This window comes from Mirounga leonina, unplaced genomic scaffold (genome assembly GCF_011800145.1).
Source record: "Mirounga leonina isolate KUSES-001 unplaced genomic scaffold, KU_Mleo_1.0 Mir_53, whole genome shotgun sequence".
NCBI classification, from domain to species: domain Eukaryota; kingdom Metazoa; phylum Chordata; class Mammalia; order Carnivora; family Phocidae; genus Mirounga; species Mirounga leonina.
In genome coordinates this window covers 103996143-104020518 of record NW_023270807.1, presented here as the reverse complement: position 1 = coordinate 104020518, position 24376 = coordinate 103996143, and the positions used below count along the sequence as shown (strand labels likewise).

Below are 24376 nucleotides of genomic sequence, written 5' to 3'. Positions count from 1 at the left end.
ATGAAACACTGGGACATACAGACATCACGGTGTAAAGGCAGAAGCAGTTTTAACAAGTTAAACTCCGTACTATTAATTAGCAGATGACTGTACTGAAAAGCATTCCTTTGGGACTATTCCGGATTAGTAAATGAAATGTTAATAGATGTTGAATCTAATGAATGTCAAAGTTCCTTCAAACACTGAGAGTCTGTGATTTTTGTTTTTTGTGAAAACAAAATTTCTGGCGCTTTGGCTGATGCACCTAAGAGTCCTATGGGAAGGTGTGCCATGACACCACTAAACATTGGGGTTAGTGCAAAAACGGCGAGTGATTATCTCTTCGATGATGACAGGCAGGCAACTTTGTTAAGGTGGGGGAAGGAATGTGGTTCAATTCCCAGAAATACCAACAATGAATCCTAGTCCTAGGACTAGTCCTAGCTCATCATCAGGAACACTAGGTTTCCTTTCATAGGTGCACAGCGACCTCTACTGGTATAAATGTAGCATCCCAAATGCAATTTTCTCTGTAGGTGAATTTTCAGAGGCACAACCAAGAATTTCTATTCTTTTGGAACCTTAAAAAAAAAAATCTTTACTTGAAAAAATTCCTTCCTCTGATAGTATTAAATATTCCAATTAAAATGTTCCACCTATATAATATCATAGAATGGAAAGAACTAAACAGTACTTTAATTAAAAAAATTAATCCCCCTGGTGATAGCAAGAATAAAAGTATCATGGCATCAAAGCTGTTAAAAAAAACAACAAAAAAAAACCTTTTTGGGAATACCTCTAATATGCCCAAAAAGTTACCAAAGGCATCAATTATAGAACAATGATTATATATTTAAAATTCTCAAATGCTTTGAAACTTCCAGTTGTCAAATATCACATGGCCCATTTTCTCATGAATATTTTGCTTTGTTTTCAAAATAATACTTAAAGCTTTAGGTATTTTTCCTTTTAAGTCTCAAAGGTTATCAGAATTAGTTGTAGGTAGGTTTATTACATTTATTAAACTTTCAGTGGATGAATTTTGCCTACATGTGAAGAAACGGCAAAGACAGCCTCACATGCTTCATGATGTAACAGGCATGCACACGAAAGTCTGACTGGAATACTGAACATGACTTCAAAGGAAAGCATGAGTTTTAAAAAAACAACAGGAATATTTTTGATTCTTGTAAGCTGAAATAATTTCTTTGAAATTTCATTTTCATAACTTTCCACTGCAGAAAATGAAATAAGAAAGAACTCAAAATGATGCCCCAGATTTTATTACAATGGTGGGGAAATAGAGCCTCTCTCATCTTGTTCATATTCTTTCTTTTTATTTTTTTATTCTATTTCTTTAAGATTTTATTTATTTATTTGACCGAGAGAGAAGGAGAGCACAAGCAGGGGGAGCAGAAGAGGGAGAAGCAGGCTCCCCGCTGAGCAGGGAGCCCGATGTGGGGCTCGATCCCAGGACCCTGGGATCATGACCTGAGCTGAAGGCAGATGCTTAACCGACTGAGCCACCCAGGTGTTCCCATAGTCTTTCTTTTTAAATAAGCACAATAAAAATAGTTGAGGATTATTAATGAGTTAGTTGGGTTTTGCACAGAATATATACACAGATTAAATGCAGAGTTTGAGAAATATTTTATTGCCTAAATAAGAATAATGAATGGGGGGGCACCTGCGTGGCTCAGTTGGTTAAGCCACCCATTTTGGCTCAGGTCATGAGACCCGAGGGTCGTTGAGATCGAGCCCTGTGTCAGGTTCTGTGCTGGGTGTACGGCCTGCTTGGGATTCTCTCTCCCTCTCCCTCTGCCCCTCCCCCAACTCCCTCTCTTAAAAAAAAGAGAGTAATGGATTAGGAAAAATGAAGACATTTCTACTTAACTTTGGTAACTAGGATTTAAATGTTTCTACACTTCCTTTTCATTATTTTCATTTACTGATTTATCAGTCAATATATGTTGCACTACATGCAGGCACCACCAGGAATAAAGGGGTGAATAAGCCTTATATTCTTGCTCCTGAGGAATTAAACAGCTGGTATGGAAAATACAAATGATTTGCTATACAAATAATTATAAGGACATATTTTAAATAATTTTACTATGCAGAGTTTTCACTAAAAAGCTACCTCCCTACTCTCACCCCCTACAACCATATCTGCAGCCACTGGGAGGGCCTTGCGTCTGCAGACCTGCACCTTTCTTCTCCCCATCCCCCCTTTTTGGGAGAGTGACACTTCTGGCTCAAGGCCTATCCATATTAACAGTTGTTAAAGCAATTACCACCACATAGCTCTCCTCCTACCCAATCACAGACTGAACGGACATGCAGCTTTTAGTAAGGACAGACTAAGTACAAAGTGAAAACCCACTGAGTCCACCACAGTCCTGCCTGCATGTTTCAGACCCCCTCCTCTGGCCTCCAGAATGAGGCTTTACTCACGTCAGGATGACATGACATTACAAAAGCAATTTTCCAAACATTAACTCTAATTCCCTGCAAGAATTAATAGCTTTTAAAATGATAAAGTCAAGAAATTCTGCGTAAATACTGAGGCCTTGACAGTACTCAAAAACTACACATCCAAAAAGGCAATAACATCATTTACACACTGCCAGGACTGTGTGTAAGAGGAAAGAAACAGGAAACAACGGAAATATTTCTCAGTAGAAGATTAGTTAACGACACTGTCGTTTACTAACCATTGGAATATTATGCAAGCATGAAAGAGAATGATGTGCTTATACACACTGGAAGAATCTAGAAGGGTACATGGGGACATATTAGGGGTTGCCTCTGCAGAAGAACTAGTTGGTTGGCTAATTTTGGATTTTTTACTTTATAACCTCTGGTGCTTGATGAATTTTTCATGACGAACATGTACTATTTAAAAAATAAAACAGAAAAATAATCATAAAATAAATACTATTTTTTAAAAGACTTATTTGACAGAGGGAATGAGAGAGAGAGAGAGAGAGAGTGCATGCACGCGTAAGTGTGAGTGGCGGGGAGAGGCAGAAGGAGAGGGAGAGAGAGAATCTCAAGCACACTCCTTGCTGAACAGGGAGCCCAATGTAGGGCTCGATCCCAGGACCCCAGGATCATGACCTGAGCCAAAATCAAGAATCGGCTGCTTAACTGACTGAGCCACCCAGGTGCCCCAAAATAAATGCTATTCTGAATGACAAAAAAACCTCAACTGCTCTGTGGAGAATAGAAAGAAAACAGGGGTATTCCTAGGTCAGTGTGAGAGTTTTTCACAACAAAAAAATAAACAGGATGGAGTACCTAACTTTTTTTTGGCCAAATGAGTATTTTGACAAATTCATCTGTCAAAATAAACTAAATTGATTTTAAAAAATAAACAATGACTGAATAGGGTTAAGTGACAGTGTTCCTAAAAGGAAATAAACCTTTACACGAGAGTTATTCACTGTGGGGGTGTTACAACATTTTATAAAATATTTTCTATCTCTCTCCACAGTTATCCTCACAAATTTTCCTGTTTGTTTGCTTTATTCAGTGCTTTGCTCTAAATGTTAACACTCCAAGAATTATTTCTGAGCAACACTGTTCTCCTTCACCGGTGGAATCTTCTGCTATATAAACAATGTGATAACACAAGATGAACAATCTACACAAGTCCTCCAGACACTCAGATGACAAATTCTGTGCTTAGGACACAATTCTCCATGGGGACTAAGAATGTGGTAAAAACAATTTTGAAGACAACCTCAGTTCAGAAACACTGCTTTTAAAAGTGGATCAGATTTTAAATATTTTAATATTTAAAAAAAATTAAAAAAAAATAATCTCTACACCCAATGTGGGGCTCGAACTCACAACCCTGAGATCAAGATTCATAGGCTCTACCAGCTGAGCCAAGCCAGGCACCCCAGCTTTTCTTTTTTTTACCTTTTGAAAGTATTATAGGAAAAAAAATTAAAACCAAAACAGTAAAAGCAACTATATGATCTAATATGAAATTCTGCAATATAAAATTTCAATTTAAGAACTAGTATAGGTGGAGATTAAATGGAACAGAGCAATCAGGGGGAGAAAACAAAAGCAATGTGGAGTTGTGGCTGAGAACTACTTAGTGCTCACTTGTCTGAAGGGGCAGGACAGAGAGTGAAGGTCTGAGATAGAAGATCCAGAATTCAATGTGGACTTGTGAACTGATCATTTTCTAGTCGTGCATTTCAGTTAAGGGTAGATTTTCTTCTGTATAAAAATGTGTGTGCTAGAGAGTTACAGTGCTTGGGGGGGGTGGTTAACTTTGAATTCCTGAAAGGTGCCAGGGGTAGATGAATTTTAAAATGGACAGAGAAAGGCAGAAAAAAAAGCTAGGAAAACGTAAACACTTATTTTACAATATCACGTGAGCGGACAATGTATTTTCAGATTCAGACTGAGCTCCCAAAGTACCTGTGTGTGTATATGTGTGTGTGTGTGTATACCTTATAAATTATATAAAAATCTATACATGTAAAGAAAGCAAAAACAAACCTTTCACTGAGTCCTGATTGACCTTAAAAATATGTAATTAAGCAGTGAGAATAATTTTACGATGCAGATGTTTTTGTGGCTGTAATTACGATGGACTCCATTCATTTGTCCATTTTCAAAGATTTATCATTTTAGGCGACCAAAACAGTAACATTCCTCCCTCTTCATCAAATGATTAGTAAAGAATTTGCCCCTCATGACTATTCACCAGAGTCAAAATCCTGTACCAGTGAAATCACCAAGCAATGGCAAAATCCTGTTGGAGATCACCAAAAGAGATGAATGTTACTAACTCTCCAAACGAAGTCCTGTAACATTTAATTTTTTGAAAACTTTAAATGAAAAATTACAGTATACTCCAAAGGGGATGCATCTAGCACCATGGAAACAGGAAAATGAACTGACAATCCTGAAGGCATGAGGATTAGCCTTTAAAAGAGGTAAGAAGGTTTTATATTCAGCTAAAAGATTTCATACTACTAGGTCCGGACTTAAATGGTGACATCTTCTTTTCTGAACTTCACAGCAGAAACTGCAGATTTTCTATTTTAATAACTAAAAGCACAGTGTAACCTTACAGTAGATTTGAAACGATCTTTGGAAAACTGATAACTAGAAAAACTGAGTGTTACTTTTTTGCTATGGCTAATGACAGTCATTATTTTTACTTTGTAGTAATGCTGTATCATGAGCATTTTATTTTTGACAATCAAAATTTCAAAATCTTACTTTCTACTTGGAAACTTACTGATTAGGCCTCGACCGAGAGGCTCTAACACACACCGTGATGGGATCTAATCAGCTACTTAATTCCTCATTTAAATATACAACTAAATTGCACACTAAAACGTATATGGTTCACATCAAACTATACCGTATAGTGTGTTGAATAATGAGTCTGCATTATGATGGAGTCTTGAAACACCATTAACTACAAAATTATTTTCCTTTTAAAAAAAAACATGTTTTTAGGTCAATAGAAAACAATCCAAATTAAAAACTACATACATAGAAAAAAAGGTAAAAGTCAGGAATAAATCTGCCTTGTTAAATGCTTTTCTTAGGAAAGAAGATAGAATGCACATTTGCATCTTAGGTGGAGAACTAATCCACCCAAAAAGCAAAGTGCATTATTGCTGCTTATATGTATCTTCTTAAACAGATACAACTCTTGGGTTTTACAGGTTAATTAGAATGTGGATAAATAAATTGCTTCCTTTCTACTGTTGCTCTTCTCGTAACTATAAACAAGAGGTTCTAGTTTTAGTACAATTATCAGCATGGGCACATTAGAAAGGAATATTTCCGGGGCGCCTGGGTGGCTCAGTCGGTCGAGCGTCTGACTCTTGATTTCGGCTCAGGTTCATGATCTCAGGGTCGTGAGACTGAGTCCCACATCAGGCTCTGCTCTGGGCATGGAGCCTGCTTGAGATTCTCTTTCTCCCTCTGCGCTTCCCCCCCTCTCTCTCTCTCCGAAAGAAAGAAAAGAAAAGAAGAGGGAAGAAAAGAAAAGAAAAGAAAAAAAAAAAGAAAAGAAAGATGGAAGGGAATATTTCAATGTTAACCAGGAAACTAGAATGAAAAGTAGCATGCTATATGCTACAGTCGTTGGGAATGAATATTTCTGAGTTCCATTCCTAACTCCACCTAATATGAATATAGAGAAATTCTTTATCTGTTATGTATTTAATATGCTTATCAGTCAAGTGAGTAATGAAATGGTAATATTAACCAAAGGTCAGTAAAGCTAAAGGGGAGCCAGGTACAGTTAAAAAAAAGGGAAACTACAAGGTCAGCAAGAAGTAAACTATACATAATAATAATATCCCCCTTACTCCCCACCCCACAATAGGCTACTTTCACTTACTTGTCTAGCTTCTGAATGTTCCAGAATTCCTGTTTTAACTTTTTAAAGCCTAGTTACTAGAATCAAAAAATACAGGTTCAGTGGTTATTATAACAATCTCTAAGGACAAGCCTAATAATTACAAGGAGTTTGAAGTAAGCAGTCCAACAGCAGAACAGGAATCATTCAATTTCAGACTTTGGTTAACACTGACATTTTTATAGAAAACTAATTTGATTTAATTAAATTTGACAGATTAAACACAAACAACACAGGATGGGCTGCTTATGGAGACAGTATTCAACGCTTTAAGCAGGGGGGATTGTTGGCTTTACTATGCAACAAGAAGTCAATTGCACTGTAAGAAAAAGGACAGGGGCACCTGGGTGGTTCAGTCAGTTAAGTGTCTGCTTTTGGCTCAGGTCATGATCCCAAGGTCCTGGGACTGAGTCCTGCATTGGGTCCTCTGCTCAAAGGAGAGTCTGCTTCTCCCTCTCCTTGTGCCCACCCCGCCCCCCTGGCTCATTCATGCTCTCTCTCTCAAATAAATAAAATCAGAAAGAAAAGAAAAGAAAAGAAAAGAAAGAAAAGAAAGAAAAGAAAGAAAGAAAGAAAGAAAGAAAGAAAGAAAGAAAGAAAGAAAGAAAGAAAAAGAAAAGAAAAGAAAAGAAAAAAGAAAAGCAAGCAAGCAAGCAGGCAACACTGAGCCAAAAAAACCAAATCAAAACAAAACAGATTATGTAGTGTTCATCTGGCTTCCACCTGAGAATAAGATGCTACATCTAATATGCTACCTGGAAAATAACCTACAAGGAAAAAACCTAATATACAGGAAATGGAATCTAAGAAGACCAATTGCTAGAATAATTCCACAGAAAACAACAATGCCTTAATCAGTGGTTCTCAAAATTCAGGATGTGTATTAAGTGACCTGATGACTAAAGATGCAGGTTTCCTCAGCTACTCTCAAAGCTTTTAGCATCACTCGGTCTTGAGAAAGGTTCAGTTGGCATTTTGAACAAAACTTCTGGGTATTCTAATTCAGGTTACCCATGACTCACACTTTGAGACACACATAATCTTACAAAGGGAGATACCCTTACAGGTAGTCCCCCCTCCACAGCGTGATCCGACTGGGCGGTGTGCCCTGTCCAAAACTTTGAATTCCCTGCCATTTCATCATTAACCTCTAATGAAAAGCCACAAAAGAAAAGCTCTGTTTACAAAAATCACTTATTAAAGTGAGTTTTTTAAAAAAGAGATGATATCTAAAATCACAAACTCAATGAGTAAGAGGTAATTGCCTAGCATCTATTATGAGGCAATGAAGACAAACAGGAGAGGAAAAAGTGAAAAAAAAAAAAAAAAAGGCAAAAGGAAGGTAACAACTTACTTAGAATAACTATGCCTAGGGCTAGTCTTATATGTCACAAAAAGCAGAGGCTACCCACAAGGCACCATAAATAAACCCACTGGTCTCTCCACTCGCACTCTCCTAGCCCACACAGAACTACCAGATTAATCTCTCCAGAAACACCAACCCATCAAATCACAGGCTCCCTCACTGCCTAACTGGCAAAATATGAACTTCCCAGCTCCTGATGTTCAAGGTTCTGTGTAATCCAGTCTCAACCTACCCAACCCAACCACACGTCACCTTACTCCTAACCGGGCCTTGCCAGGTCTTAGATCCCATCCACCTCTGACAGGTTGACTCTTAGGCTTATACCTTCATCCTAGCTGGGTCAATATTCCTGCCTGGAATACCTTTCACCCTTTCTTCATATTATGACAGTCCTTCAAGGCCTACCCGAAATATCATTTCCACCATACCTGCTGTCACCACTTTCTGATTATCCATAGCATTTCATTCATATCTTCACCAAATACTGAAGCATGGGACTATGTTCCACCTTGTGTTTTTTTTGTTTTTTTTTTAAAGATTTTATTTATTTGAGAGAGAGAATGAGATAGAGAGAGCATGAGAGGGGGGAGGGCCAGAGGGAGAAGCAGACTCCCTGCGGAGCAGGGAGCCCGATGCGGGACTCGATCCCAGGACTCCAGGATCATGACCTGGGCCGAAGGCAGTCGCTTAACCAACTGAGCCACCCAGGCGCCCCTCTCTCTTTTTTTTTTTTTTAAAGATTTTATTTATTTATTTGAGAGAGAGAATGAGACAGAGCACATGAGAGGGGGAAGGGTCAGAGGGAGAAGCAGACTCCCCGCCGAGCAGGGAGCCCGATGCGGGACTCGATCCCAGGACTCCAGGATCATGACCTGAGCCGAAGGCAGTTGCTTAACCAACTGAGCCACCCAGGCGCCCCCACCTTGTGTTTTATTACACCGTTTGTTATAGTGTTCCACACCCTCCCTCCCTCCATGACTCCCCAAGTTCCTTGAAGGCAATAACATTTAGAGAATGTCTTGGTATCTCCATCCCAACCTAGACTCACACTCAAACCAAATCCTAGTCATACTGAAATGGCTTGATAATTGCTACCACAATTTGTTATTTATTTATTAACAAATCATATCCCAATGAATACATACAAATTAATGTACTGAACAAGTATCTTGAGTAAACATTTTACATTATACATCAAGGGCTATTATTAGGCATTCGGGCTACACTTAGTCACTGTCTTTGTCCTCAACTATTTTCATGTCTTAAGTGTCCTTGAAACTATCGATTTTTTTTTCTGCTACCAGCATTACATCTGTAGTACCTCTTTATTATGGATTCTGAAACTTAGAGTTTTCTATTTGTGTAAGTTACTGACACTGATATTATAGCTGAAATGAGAAGCTGACGCATCACTTTCCCCCCAAAACAAAAATCACTGAATCTTTTATTATACTAACACTTTGAGACAAATTTCAGGTACGGAATTTATTTCCTGCGTGTCCTATTCAGCACCTGGTATATATGAACATGAAATGTTAGTTGTTAATGATTTAAAAGCTCCAAACTGAATATACATATAATCTGCCACCATTAAAGATTTTTATCTCTGTGATTACCTGAATTAATAAAAAAAGACTATAACATGGCAAACAGAGACTACCTCAGGATGAACAACTTTCTTTAGATTTAGTGTTTAATTATTATCTTTTAAAGACTTTATTTATTTATTTGACAGAAAGAGACACAGCAAGAGAGGGAACACAAGCAGGGGGAGTGGGAGAGAGAGAAGCAGGCTCCCCGCGGAGCAGGGAGCCCCATGTGGGGCTCGATCCCAGGACCCTGGGATCATGACCTGAGCCGAAGGCAGACGCTTAACGACTGAGCCACCCAGGCACCCCAGTTATTATCTTTTAAATTGTGGTAAAATATATATGACATAAAATTTACCATTTTAATGGCACTTATTTTTATATTAAGAAAACTGTTGAAAGGATATTGCAATACTGACTAAAACGTGGGATTCTTTCCTGCAAAAAGACTGCTACAGTTAACATCTGAATTTGGAAACTAGTGTTGGCAAATATCTTTTTTACATCATAAACACTGCCACTGATGACAAAAATAACTAAAATAAGCTATTAGTGGTTAAACCACTTGTATTTCAGGCAGTGAAATAAAATACGAAATATCACACTTCCTAGATTTTAGGCATTATTTTCTTAAAATTCACAAATGGGCCCTAATAGCAGTAGGAGCTAATCTTTACAGGGAGCTAATTATGCTAAGGGGTTGAAATGCATTACTGGTTTTTGTTTTCTCATTGAGGACTAATTCACATACCATAGCATTCACCTTTCCAAGTATACAATTCAAATTCAATAGTTTTAAGCATTTTCACAAAGTGGCATAATCATCACCACTATCTAATTTCAGACAATTTCATCACCCGAAAAGAAACTGTGTCCCCATCAGCAGCCACTCTCCATCTCCCCCTCCCCTCAGTTCCTGGAAACCACTCATCCACTTTCTGTCTCTATTGATTTGCCTATTCTGAACATTTCATATAAATAAGGCATACAATATGTGGTCTTTTATGTCTGGCTTCTTTCTTTTAGCATAATACTTTCCAGGTTCAACCATATTGTAGCATGTCTAAGTACCTTGCATTACCTTTTTTTTTTTAAGATTTTATTTATTCATTTGAGAGAATGCACGAGCGGGGGAGGAGGGCGGAAGAAGGGCAGAGGGAGAGGGAGAAGCAGACTCCCCGATGAGCAGGGAGCCTGACGTGGTGCTCAATCCCAGGACCCCGGGATCAGGACCTGAGCCGAAGGCAGATGTTTAACCGACTGAGCCACCCAGGCGCCGCTGTTCATTGAACTTCTGTGGAGATGTATAAACTATAAATACTATGTAAAATATATACAAACGTTATTATATGAAGGAAAGAATATATATATTTTTAAAAACTGCTACCTAGGTCCAACACCATGAGTAAGTCATAGTCTAAGTTTTGTCTTGTGTAAAAATATAGCCAATGATCTCTATGGTGTTTTCAAACTCTAAATACAAGTTGTTTTTAAAAACATAAGAGGATTATTCCCTTTCTATTCAACTCTGATTTGATTCCCAATCTTTAAGAATAATTACTAACTATAATGATATTTCTATGTATTATAGAGAATATGAATGCAAATCATAAAGTATACAGTAATTGAAAAGGGCACCATGGTAAGAATCTTTATATTATGAAAATAAATTTAGTATTTACGTACATAACTGTAAATGTGATTTCTTTTTATTGCAACAAGTCAGAAAATAACATCATTTTTAGGGCTATAAAATTAAAAAAAATAATAATAAAAGGTCTCTTTGGGAAGATCCTGATAGGCATGCATGAGGACACTGCAGGGATGAATCACAGACAGGCTCTTGGCAAACTCATCTGGAATAACTGAACACTTCCACTCACTGTAAATTTGCCAGCAGCAGTCTGTGCAGAATGTTTTTGGTCTTTTTTCTTTTGCTGGTTCATTCAAAATTATCTGTCAGCATGCTTGTTTTTTTGCCGTAAGTAATAATGTAGATGTAAATGGCAGCTGTGGTACAGAGCTCCCTAAATGAACAGTCTGTATTTGGAAAACACAGGCTGCATTGCTCAGAAAAAACAAATGGCAAATAAAAGCTATGAAAGACTGAAGAAGGGATTAAAGCAGTCTGTTAATATGTTTAATCTCATCAAACACTGTTATCTTTAGTCATAAACAACATCTTAAAGATGTCTGCTTAAAAACGTTGTTTTAAAACTTTACTGAATTTTATTTGAAAGCTCAAGATGTTTTAATAAAACTCTTAAGATGATAATTAAATTACCAATACAAAGTTTATATACTTATAAAAATAAGAATCAAAACTGTTCAAGCATTTTAACTCTTTTAAGTAAGCTCTATGCCCAGTGTAAGGCTCGAACTCATGACCCCAAGATCAAGAATCCCTTGTTTTATGACTGAGCCAGCCAGGAGCCTTCATTTTAACTCTTTAATGGAAAAATAACCAAAGGTGATAGGCTTTTTTTTTTTAATTTAATATAGTGAGGGAGAGAGGATTTTTTTTAAAGATTTATTTATTTGAGAGAGAGAGAGAGAGAGCGCCATAGTGCACAAGCAGAGGGAGCGGCAGAGGGAGAGGGACAAGCAGAAGCAGGCTCCCCGTGGAGCAGGGAGCCTGACACGAGACTTGATCCCAGGACCCCGAGATCATGACCCGAGCTGAAGGCAAACACGCAATCAACCTAGTCACCCAGGATTTTGAATCATAAAACTGCTAATAAGGTAAACAGCCCACTTCCTGGGTCTTACACTAACAGCAGTCGCTGTTCTACAACAGTGCTAGAAAGGGGAACTTTGTGGAAATGTCCCACATCTATGCCGTCCAATTTGGTGGCCAGAGCCACATGCAGCTACTGAGCATTTAAGTGTAAGTAGTGTGACTGAGAAACTGAGTTTTTTTTCCTTTTAAGTAAACTCTACGCCTAACGTGGGGCTTGAACTCACAGCTCCGAAGTCAAGAGCTGAATGCTCTCCTGACTGAGCCAGTCAGGCGCCCCAGAAAGTGAATTTTTTATTTTTTTTTAAAGTTTTACTTATTTAAGTAATCTCTATACCCCATGAGGGACTCGTACTCACAATGCTGAGATCAAGAGTCACATGCTCTTCTGACTGAGCTGGTCAGGTGCCCCCTGAGTTTTTAATTTTTAATACAGTGAAATAGTCACATGTGACTAAGGAGGTCCTTACAGGACGATGCAGGTGCCGAATGATGAGAGGCAACATCCTGTAACAGGGCCACACCATAATGTTCTGGAAACTTCCAAAAAAAAGAAAGAGACCTGGGTTATTCATACTGAGAGGGGAGCGATAAGAGAAAATAAACTTCCAAAGAAATCTAGATTTGACCTCTAAGATCTGAGAGACCCTCCTTCAAATCCTTGTGCTAGGGCAATGGATATAAGAAGAAAAAGACGACGGGAGGCAGCAAGCACTACGCTAGAAGGAAGGGCTCTCTGCAGTTACACAGTAATGGCCACCAGGAGCAGCAGCTAACATCTGTTAATCAGTCTGGGTATTGCACACAGCACTGTACAAAACAGTTTTCTCATTTAATCCTCAAAACAAGCCTTCCAGATAGATGTATTTATCTTCGTTTTATAGATAAGGATATTGAGACTTAGGGAATTAATTTGCTTAAATAAAAATGCAACTTTTGGGGCGCCTGGGTGGCTTAGTCGGTTAAATGTCTGGCTCTTGATTTCAGCTCAGATCACTATCTCAGGGCTGTGGGATCGAGTCCTGAGTTGGGGTCAGCACTGGGCGTGGAGTCTACTTGAGATTCTCGCCCTTTTTCAGCCCTTCCCCAACCCTCATTCTCTCTCTCCAAAAAAAAAGCAACTTCTAACTGCAATCTAACAACTAGTGCCCTTTCTCTATGTTCCAGTGTATTCTGAATATCCTTCTGCTGCAGTTGTTCACAAATTATACTGATGTATAGTTTGGCTCCCATTTGAAAGGTAAACTCCTTGAAGTCAAGGGCTGCATTGTCAGTCCCCTACCATCTTTCCCAATCACCTATTACTACCAACTTTTACCTATCAAAGTACTAAGTATACATATTCTTCAATAAGTATTTGCTGAATTTACTGTGAATTTGTTTCTCCATTCCAAAGATAATAAACCCATGGGATAACATGCTTTCTCCAACTCTCACCCCTGAATCATTTGTATTTGAATTTTAGAATCAAGTTTAAAGTTTAGCATTTAAAATAAGCTTCCTGGGGCGCCTGCATGGCTCAGTCGGTTAAGCGTCTGCCTTCAGCTCAGGTCATGATCCCAGGGTCCTGGAATCGAGCCCCACGTCAGGCTCCCTGTTCAGCGGGAAGCCTGCTTCTCCTTCTCCCACTCCCCCTGCTTGTGCTCTCTCTCTTTCCCCCTTCCTCTCTCTGTTAAATAAATAAAATCTTAAAAATAGAATAAAATAAATAAAATAAAATAAAATAAAACTTCTTTGGGGCACCTGGCTGGCTCAGTCAGTAAAGCAGTAAATCATGCAACTCCTGATCTCAGGGTCATGAGTTTGAGTCCACGTTGGGTGTAGAGTTTACTAAATAAATAAATAAATAAATAAATAAATAAATAAATAAATAAGGGACGCCTGACTGGCGTGGTTGGTGAAGATCTGACTCTTGCTCTCAGCTCAGGTCTTGATCTCAGGGTCATGAGTTCAGGCCCCATGTTGGGCTCCACACTGGGTATGGAGCCTACTTTAAACAAACAAACAAGCAAACAAACACTTCTTTAAACTGTTTCAAAGAATTTGCCAAGAAACTTGGAACATTAAATGTCTGATCAAAACACTTCACTTTGAGCTGTCATTTTTTTCAGACCCATTAACCAAAAAAACCCCCAGATTTCCTGTATCTTTAGAAATTATGCTATAGAAATTTTAATAGTACAATTGAAACCCTGTATTTAATACACAAATGTTATACCATATAATAGCATTCACCATTATATGTTCATCTTAAAAGCACAGCTATGTTATACTGCTTATAGTAACTTTTAAATAACAAAGCCTTGATAGTTTCCAATTTTTACATCTAATTTTTCAATGACTTTTTTTTTAAGCCTTTCATACTTTATTAAATTATATTCACTCCATCCAGGCACAATGCCAGTATCTCCTGGTAAAGTAGGACCTCTGCCTCCAAATCAGAAAGGACTAAAAGAAGTCTACACACATTTATCTCCTTAATCCAAATTCATAGCACCTATTCCAAGATTTAATGAAATTTAATCTACAAATAATATTCACATGAGAAATGCACTCAAAGCTCTTGTTACAAACATTATCAGAGGTGGTATCAAATAAAACTCTTAAATATACCAAAAAGCACTTCTAGTTAAAAAATGATCTCCCCTTCCTTGTTAGAAATAAGTATCCTATAGGGCTTCTGCTAACTGCCGTCTTAAGAGAAATATAATCATGGGGGGCCTGGGTGGCTCAGTCGTTAAGCGTCTGCCTTCGGCTCAGGTCATGGTCCCAGGGTCCTGGGATCGAGTCCCACATCAGGCTCCCTGCTCCACGGGAAGCCTGCTTCTCCCTCTCCCACTCCCCCTGCTTCTGTTCCTGCTCTCGCTATCTCTCTCTCTGTCAAATAAATAAATAAAATCTTTAAAAAAAAAAAAAAGAGAGAAATAGAATTATGAAAGTACTTATTCGGGACGCCTGGGTGGTTCAGTTGGTTAAGCATCTGCCTTCGGCTCAGGTCATGATCCCAGGGTCCTGGGATCGAGTCCCGCGTCTGGCTCCTTGCTCAGCAGGGAGCCTGCTTCTCCCTCTGCCTGCTACTCTGCTTGAGCTCTCTTTCTGATATATAAATAAAATCTTAAAAAAAAAAAAAACTTTTTCTAATCTTTACAAACATCAAAAGTACTGTATGTATTCCATTTGAACATATGGAAAACCCACATTTGTTGGGGGAAAAAAGAAATGAACTGGAGCCCTGTTTCTTAAAGTTTATAATTCCTACAAATTACCAGAGGAGCTTTTAAAAATGCAGATCTTGATTCAGTAGGTCTGAGATGGAGCCTGAGACTCTGAATTTCTAACAAGCTTCCAAGTATGATGCTGAACCTGTGTAGTCTAAGGCTTTGTGTTGCTAATGACACATTTTTCCAGATCTCAGAGATCTTTCTGGACTCTTTGGATTTCTTTTTAATGTTTACTCTTCAAAATTTTTTTTAAATTCTTGGGGTGCCTGGGTGGCTCAGTTGGTTAAGCATGTGACTCTTGGTTTCAGCTCAGGTCTTGATCTCAGGGTCGTGAGTTCAACCCCTGTATTGGGCTCCGTGCTGGGCTTGGAGCCTGCTTAAGATTTTCTTTCTCCCTCTCCTTCTCCCTCTGCCCCTTCCCCTGCTCCCGTTCACACATGCTCTCTCTCAAAAAAAAAAAAAAGAAAAAAAAAATTTGTATTAAAATGGCACCTGGGTGGTACAGTTGGTTGGGTGACCAAATCTTGGTTTCGGTTCAGGTCATGATCTCATGGTCATGAGACTGAGCCCCGAGTTGAGCCCTGAACTCAGCATGGAGTCTGCTTGGGATTCTCTCTCTCTCTCTCCCTCTCCCCCTCCCCCTGCCATGGGCATGCATGCACGTACTGTCTCTCAAATAAATAAATTTTTACTAAGTGTGTATTGATTCAGGCACTTCACCAGGAGCATATATAAGATCTGATCTCAGCCTCTGAAGAACAAACATGTCAACAAGTAATTGCATTATAACCACAAAGTACTATAATACAGATATGCAGTGAGAAGAGAATGGCTACTTTTCCAGGGGAGAGCAGAAAAGGTTAAAGATGCAGCTCTTGCCCTGAGTCTTGAAGATAAATAGGAGTCTACACAGTGGAGAAGAAGATCCCACCTCAGACAGAAGAAACAGCAAAACAAGCAGGGACGCACTCTGGAGCTGCAGATTCTATCAAATTGCTGAAACACGCTGTTTACGTAGAGATCAATAGGACACCAGGAAAAAGTAAACAGATCAGAGTCCAGCACGTCAGTGAGGACTTTAGAAAGAACAACTTCAGTGGATTGGTGAGGTCAAAAGCAGACTACAGTGCACTGAGGAATAAAAGGACGGAGAAATTGAGACAAATGGGGCACGTGGGTGGTTCAGTCAGTTAAGCATCCAGCTCTTGGTTTCAGCTCAGGTCATAATCTCAGGGTCGTGAGATGGAGCCTGTGTCTGGCTCCATGCTCAGTGCGGAGGCTGCTTGAGATTCTCTCTCCCTCTGCCCCTCCCCTCCCCCCCACGTGCATGCTTGCTCTCTAAATAAAATCTTAAAAAAAAAAAGAAATTGAGACAAATTAAACACTCTTTCCAAAGATCTTTCTATAACAGAAAAACGAGACCAGCAACTAGAAAAGAACAAAAGGTCAAGGGCACACTTACTTTTCTAAGTGTGAGAGACGAGCACATTAATAGGAAAACTTGGGGTAAGTGAAGAGGGAAAGGTTAGGAATACAGCAAAGAGGTAAGGAGTGACACTTGCCTTAGGAGTCCTAAGATTGCAGTAAGGTTTCTCAGCCCCAGCGCTTTTGCCATTTGGAGAGAACGGTCACGGGGGAGGGGTCCCCGATGCGTTATAGGTTGTTTAACAGCATCCCTGCTCCTAATACTCCCAACCCCATCCCAGTTATGATAACCAAAAATGTCTCCAGATCTTGCTAAATGTCTCCTGGGAAAAAGAGGGGAAATTGAGAACGAATGGTCTAGAGGCTGAGACCAGGTAATTTTAAGTAAGCTTAGAGAACGCTGGCTGAAACAAAGTGGCTCCCATCTACCAGCTGTAGCGAAAGAGGACGGTCCTCTGCTGAAGGGAAATAGGCATGTTTCATGGGGAGTGGAAAAGTTTTCGGATGATTCTGTGGAGAATGGGAGAGGCATATAACCAGGAAAGCAAAATGTCTAAGAATGGTATCTAGGATTACAACCAAACAAGTAAAAGAATTTACTTAAGGAAAACTTGTTCATACAGCAATCAAGGTTATCCCTAAGGCTGTTAGATTATGTCTATTCCTCTCAAAAGAAATGGAAATTCCATGTGCTTTGGAAACATGCTAAGCGTAAAAATTAAGAAAGAGAACATAAGTATAGCTAAAGAGCAGTCTAGACATAATACAATTCAATTATATTTAGCAAATCAAAGGATTTCAGTATCTGGCTCAAGTCTTAAGCTACTCATAGAAAAACAACTCTTTCTATGTATGGTTGCATGTTACTAAACCAAATTACTTCAAACCTAACATTAGGCAAATCATATTAATAGACACTTCAATCAATTCAGAGGACAGAGTTCAGTCAAGTTCCAAAGTGGACAAATTTCTAAAACTGCTTTTATTTTTCTTGATACAAACAAGTCAACAAGGCCATATGCACTGATTTCCACGATCACCCATAATCTTATTTTATTCTAACATACTTGGATTACATAAGCATGAAAGCTTGATATAAAACTTCACGTTTTCATTTCAGAAAGAAATCTGAATTCCTGCTCCTTTCTTAAACAATCTTTGTATTGGCCTCTCAATAGCTTTAATTTCTCTGGGAAATAATGCAAATATACTAATCCCAATTCCATTCTCGGAGTTCTTTTCAATTCTGTTTCCTTATAAAACCTCCTCCTCTAATGTAATTCAGTAACTGTCTCCTTACAATTTTTTAAAAATAAAACTTTAATATCTGAAGCAAAAATTAACTGGGTTCAAAGGTCATGTCTTAGCATGTTTCTAATAATAACTGAAAACAGTTTCACTGACAAGGTTAAAGTCAATGTAAAACAAATGGCAAAGGATAGAATGATTCCATTTAACATCTCCATTGAGGATTCTTTTCCCTATAAAGAGTTGAAATAAGGCCAAAATATAATTAGGGTATTATAACATCTATAAAATTAAAAGCTAAGAAATAATTTTATCTGTACTCCTACTTTTGTTTTAAAAATACTTGAAGAATTCAGGATAAAACAATTAATTTATGCAAGATGAGGCATCTCAGGGCCCGTGAAGGCAAAGACAGGAGAATATCCTTAAAGTGTTCGTGTAAAATAACATCACAGAACCTCACCTTAAGAAGTGAAAAACTGTACACTGTCAAGTGAGTGGAAGACACTGGAATCGCTGCTTAAGAAAGGTATACAATTTTAAATGGTCAAATCCTTCAGGACCAGGATGAAGAGGTTTCAGATCTGTTAATAACTGGCTGCCTGGAGAAATGTAGAAAATCTGGGACTTAACAAGAAAGAGTGTGGGATAGCTTAATTAATGGTATCCATCATAGTTGCAGTAAAAGTATATGTGTCTATCCGGGGGAGGGAAATGTTGGTACACCTTCTACATTTTTTAACCTTGCTCTAAATAAAAAACAAACAACTAGAGTACTGTAGCACAACGTAACAGATTCCATTATTGATGGGTATTACAATGTTAACTCTCCTTAGGCTCCAGGTTCTTTCTATTGGGCAAGTTATAGTTAAAAAGGCATCCTAAAATACGGAGAGTCCCTCTCCTATGACTTCAAAGATTTTTAATTACAGATGAAAGCTGTAAGATCGGAAAGATATGAGAAAGCTAGAAGCAAGGGTGCTAGGCCTTTGGCAGTTCTGTTACAGAAGTAAATTCCAGATTATGCTTAGCAAGCAGAAGACTGTAGGAATAATTATGGTGGCACAGAGGCATTGGGAATGCTACTAATTCTCATTTACTAGAGGGCTCAAGGGTGTACATCAGGCTGTCTGAGCAGAAGTACCCGAGGGGTTTTCTTTCCTGGGCTAAATTCCAAAACCAGAGAAATGTCTGGCTTTCTGGTTGTTTTTTGATTATCATTCCAAGAGGTCTACTGCTTGGCATTACGAGTATGTACTCTTAATGCATGATAAGCCAAACATTCCATCTTGATTCCCATGAACCAATCCTAGGTTTCTTGGCTCAATGAAATAAAGTACTTTGAATTTATCAATTGGATGAAAAGTTCAGAATAGTGGTTCATAAATTAGAACTGCCAAGAGTATGCCCATAAAGGAAAATGAGAAAACAGAAGAAGAAAGGTCTCTGTTTGAACTTAAACATAAAGCATCTGGTCAAAGGCCAACAGGGCCACACGCCCCACTGCTGCACACCTCTGGCACCTCTCTCAGGTACTGTTCAGCTTCAACTGAATTTTGGCAGCTTTGGACTCACCTGGTCCAAGAGAGCAGCTGAAGCAAATTCACAAGCTGAACCATAATACTGATGACATTAAGAGCACTGGATGGTAAATGAGTATTGTTAGGCTGTAATAAATCAGAAGTTCAATCAAAAATGATTTAGTGCTGGGGCGCCTGGGTGGCTCAGTTGGTTAAGCGACTGCCTTCGGCTCAGGTCATGATCCTGGAGTCCCGGGATCGAGTCCCGCATCGGGCTCCCTGCTCAGCAGGGAGTCTGCTTCTCCCTCTGACCCTCCCCCCTCTCATGTGCTCTCATTCTCTCTCTCTCAAATAAAAAAATCTTTAAAAAAAAAATGATTTAGTGCTAGTACTTTTTTTTTAGCCAGAAATATTACTGCCTTTTTTTTTTTTTTAAAGTAATCTCTACACCCAACAGTGGGGCTCAAACGGACAACCCCAAGATCAAGAGTCACATGCTCTTCTGACTGAGCCAGCCAGGTGCCCTAATATTAATGCTTTAAAAACTATATATAGGTGGCTCTGTTGCTTGCTCTCATTCTCTGAGAATATGTTTAGTACGGAGTATACATTTAGTATTAGTTTCTGGTTACTAGAGCATTTAAAGGAGTCATATTTCTAATGAAGACTGAGTAGGCCCTGATAAGAAAATATTAGGCTTTAAAGATCTAATTGCTAGGGCGCCTGGGTGGCTCAGTTGGTTAAGCGACTGCCTTCGGCTCAGGTCATGATCCCAGGGTCCTGGGATCGAGTCCCGCATCGGGCTCCCTGCTCTGCGGGGAGCCTGCTTCTCCCTCTCCCACTCCCCCTGCTTGTGTTCCCTCTCTCGCTGTGTCTCTCTCTGTCAAATAAATAAATAAAATCTTTAAAAAAAAAAAAAGATCTAATTGCTAAAGAAATACAAGTTTGGTAAGAAGATGTGAGACTCAAATCAGAGAAAGAAACGAAACTGGTTTTAAATTGTCTGATTTCCTGAGAGCATAGTCAAGTGCCATCACAAAAAGATCAAAAGAAAATCTACATTTGCTGAGGGTTCTCTGAGGAGAAAGTATGTGGTGTGTGTGTGTGAATATGTGAGTGCATATATGCACATATATTTCCAATTATGAGCTGTATTAGGTTAGAAACTATTTGAAATGTCAAATTAAAAAGGTAAACAGTCAAGAGAGAAACAAAAATAAAGTCAGACTACTCACTGAACAACAACAAAAATATTTACCAAGAAAAAAATCAACGCAGCTCAACCACTTCCGTCCCAAGTAAGTTTCTGTTTAAGGTGCCTGAGTAGATATTTGATGACAAACCCAATAAGCCAGTGTTCTATAATCACTTTCTTTTCCCGTGGGACAAAAAGACACTTAGAGCTACAAGAAGAAATGGAGGGCTATCTAAACTGCCAAGAATGAAAGGAAAAGTAGCAAAGTATTTCTTTGGCAAAACTGGGAAAATTATATTTCAAAGGACTTAATGGCTAATCACAAAGTGTCAGCCTCATTTAATTCTCTGAACCTATATATCATGACTTATTTTCAGGATCTGGTTACACTATTCCTGTAACTCTTAAAATCCTTTCCATCTGATGTTCAGTGGTTTAGAAAGAATCAAGGCCATAACCTTGTCTATAACCCTTAGCTAGAGGTTCATGAGATCTAAAGGCTAGTGCCTTTATCCCCCTAGTTTCTCAGGTGAACCTGAGATCAAAATTTTTCCTTCATTCATGACCATTTCCAGATTCCCTACTTTTACTATTAAATAGAAATGCTTTTGGAGTGAGAGGAGCCATTTCTTCACCCTTTGAAAACTAATACTAATTTAGAAATCAACCTTACTCTACCACTCATTAAAATGTGAACTACTGATTTTACTTGCCCAGAGTATAAAAGTCATACTATGAAGACAAGTTGAAATACACAGCTTAAATAAAAGGCTCTGAATTGTGAATTTGGGGGCAGGTGTATTATGTACTTAGATCCTTCCATGTGAAGTCCTACATCTATAGCTTTGGTCCAACAAATAAAATAACCAAGGTGGCAAAGAAAGATTAGAACTGACATTTTAAGGGACTGCCCCATTCCAAAATTAGCTTTCTATATCAAGGTAAAAATTAAATTTTATATTATCACCTAAGAGTCTGTTATTTTTATAAAGCTCTAATAAAAAAAAAATTACTGCTTCACGTTTGAAAGAACAGATAACTAGTTACTGTAGTTACTGTGGCATTTTGTGATTGCCAGTGGAACCAAGATCCTTACTATATCTTCTTAAACTGCCTCCTACGGATTACTAGAGATTCCAGAATTGGCAACAGTTAACTAAACTACTTCTCTCCCCAAATAGATAATCTCCTGTATCTAAAATTTTGACAGACTTACTTTGGGATAAAATGTTTTTCAAATTCTCTGTCATATAGGGAGATCTAATAACAAATTTGAAAATCATTTTTCTAAATGTGGTTTCCCATACAATGGATTGAATCAGACACAATTTAAGGAAGTATTTAGTTTATTTTCAATGATTAAGAACATTTTTTAGCATGAATATATTCATGGGAGAAGTGTAGATCTATTTTTCATTTCAACCAAGTCAGCCTTTCTCAAGTCCCATGGGAAAAAATCTACTCTTAAAACTTGAATTCCTACTTTGAGTAAAAAAATCAGGAATACTATTTTTAACCACTAAATTATTACTATCTGGACATATTTAAACAACCAAAGGTAGGAAGTGTTCTAATTGTTCTTCCTGATCTCTCCGTGACAGGCCAGCCACTTGGGCCAGTAGGATGATTGCCACTAGCCTAATCCATCAGACAAACATAGGTCAAGGAGGTTTAAAAAAAAAAAGAAAAAAAAGCCTAAGAAGCCCTGTAAAGCTCCAAAACCATACAAAACTCCATTCCCTGTCCTATCCTCTCCTCCCCCATTTTGAATATTCAGATCTGTACAAATAGTCTCTTAATTATTTGTAATTAACACAACGCTGATTTGCATGTCCCAAAGTCTCTACTGGCCATTATTAACAATTACAACAGTGAATACCTATGTAGTATGAAATGCCAGGCAGTGTTTTAAGTGCTTTGGTGTTCTTCAAATAAAAATCAAGAGAATTGTCCAAGTTTCTGTAAAGTTATAGGGGCCTTTGTTAAGACACCTATTTGGTAAAGACCTATATATTCATATAACTTTGATTTCAGTCAACACAAAGTTGTTTTTACTTGATCAAATACAAATTCTGCTGGCTAATTCTATGAAAAAATAGAGAAATGTATTAAGGTTTTTAACACTAGATAAATAAAAATAGTGAACAAACTGGTCATTTGGCAAATAAAAAACTAATTTCTAAAAACCCACTGAAATGGCAGAATGATAGTCATATCACTTAAGGGAAAATGTTACTGAATAGACAAAGCAGAAAATGTTAATACTATTTAAAAGATACAAACAGTACAAATGAAATGGGAAGACACACAGCAATTTTTAGGGTGGCTGTATTTAATAAAGTTTTAAAAAACCTCCACTTTTTAAAGTCAATTTCTTTAATGCAAGAATAATTCACAGTAAATAGATCATATATATAGTATATATAATACTAATAGTATTGGATTTTCTTTGCAAATTCTTTTAGTTCAATTATTACTAAAGAAATTAACTTTTAGTTTACAGGCATTATAAATCCATCTAAAAAGCTAGGCAGTGCTACTGTGTTTAATGGCTTGCAATACTTGTATTAGGGATTAAAATATGATTGTTATAACAACCAAAGTAATTTAAAAGTGGAATTCTGTAAAGATGTGTTTTGTCACTCTAAAATGCGACTACCTTTCCTACTGTATGTATTCTAAAATTCTCAAGGTCTGTTTACTTAAATCTTAAATAGTTACAGAATTCAGTCACAGGCTGTTGTATGAATTGTGTCCTCCAAAAATGTATGTTGAAGTCCTAACTCCCAGTACCTCAGAATGTGACCTTATTTGGAAATAGGGTCATTGCAGATTAATTAGTTAAGATGACATCATACTGAAGTAGGGTGGGTTCCCAGTCCAATATAACTGATGTCCTTATAAGAGGAAAATTGAGACACAGACATACACAGAGAGATGATATGAAGACACACGATGGAAGACCATTGGTCATTTGACAATAGAGGCAGAGATTGAAGTGATGCACCTACAAGTCAAAAACACCAAGGACTGATGAGAACTGTCAGAAATTTGGAAGAGGAAAGGAAGGATTCTCCTCTAAAGCCTTCAGAGAGACAACATGGCTCTTGGCAACACTTAGATTCGAACTTCTAGCCTCTGGAACTGTGAGATAGTAAGTTTCTGCTGTTCTAAGCCCCCTGATTTTTGGTAATGTTGTTACAGCAGGAAACTAATTACATAGATCATGAACTAAAATCTACCTTTCCAAAACAGCATCTTTTAAAGTCAAGTCAGCAAAACCTGGGGTCAAACACCTGTGCAAACAAAACCTGTGTAACCATGGACTTGAGGTTTGCTTCATTTGTAAAAAAAAAAAAAAAAAAAAAAGAGAGAGAGAGATAACAAATCCTACCAGTGTATTTCTGAACATAAATTATGTACAATGTCCACAACACAGAGGCCAAAAATGTTAAGTCTCTCCACCCCCCAAGCTCTTCTCTCTCTGTAATAAGAATGCATTTTAACCTGTGGTCATTTGGCTAACAATTCAGGAAACAATATGATAAAAACAGAGGGCTATAATTAAAATATCATTAAATAAATTTATAAAAAACACTGTCCTAAATTAAGTTCTGATGGTTTAACTACTTAGAAATCTCTAAATCCTTATCCTCGGTATGACCACAACATCTAAGATGTCATGCTCTT

The 24376-nt window shown here is 38.0% G+C and overlaps 1 protein-coding gene across 5 annotated transcripts in view; it reads right to left on the bottom strand.

Moving 5' to 3' along the window:
- The window catches only part of SCAF8 (SR-related CTD associated factor 8), a 184640-nt gene that overhangs the window by 70471 nt on the left and 89793 nt on the right, over window positions 1-24376 (bottom strand). The gene's annotated exons all lie outside the window — the stretch shown is intronic.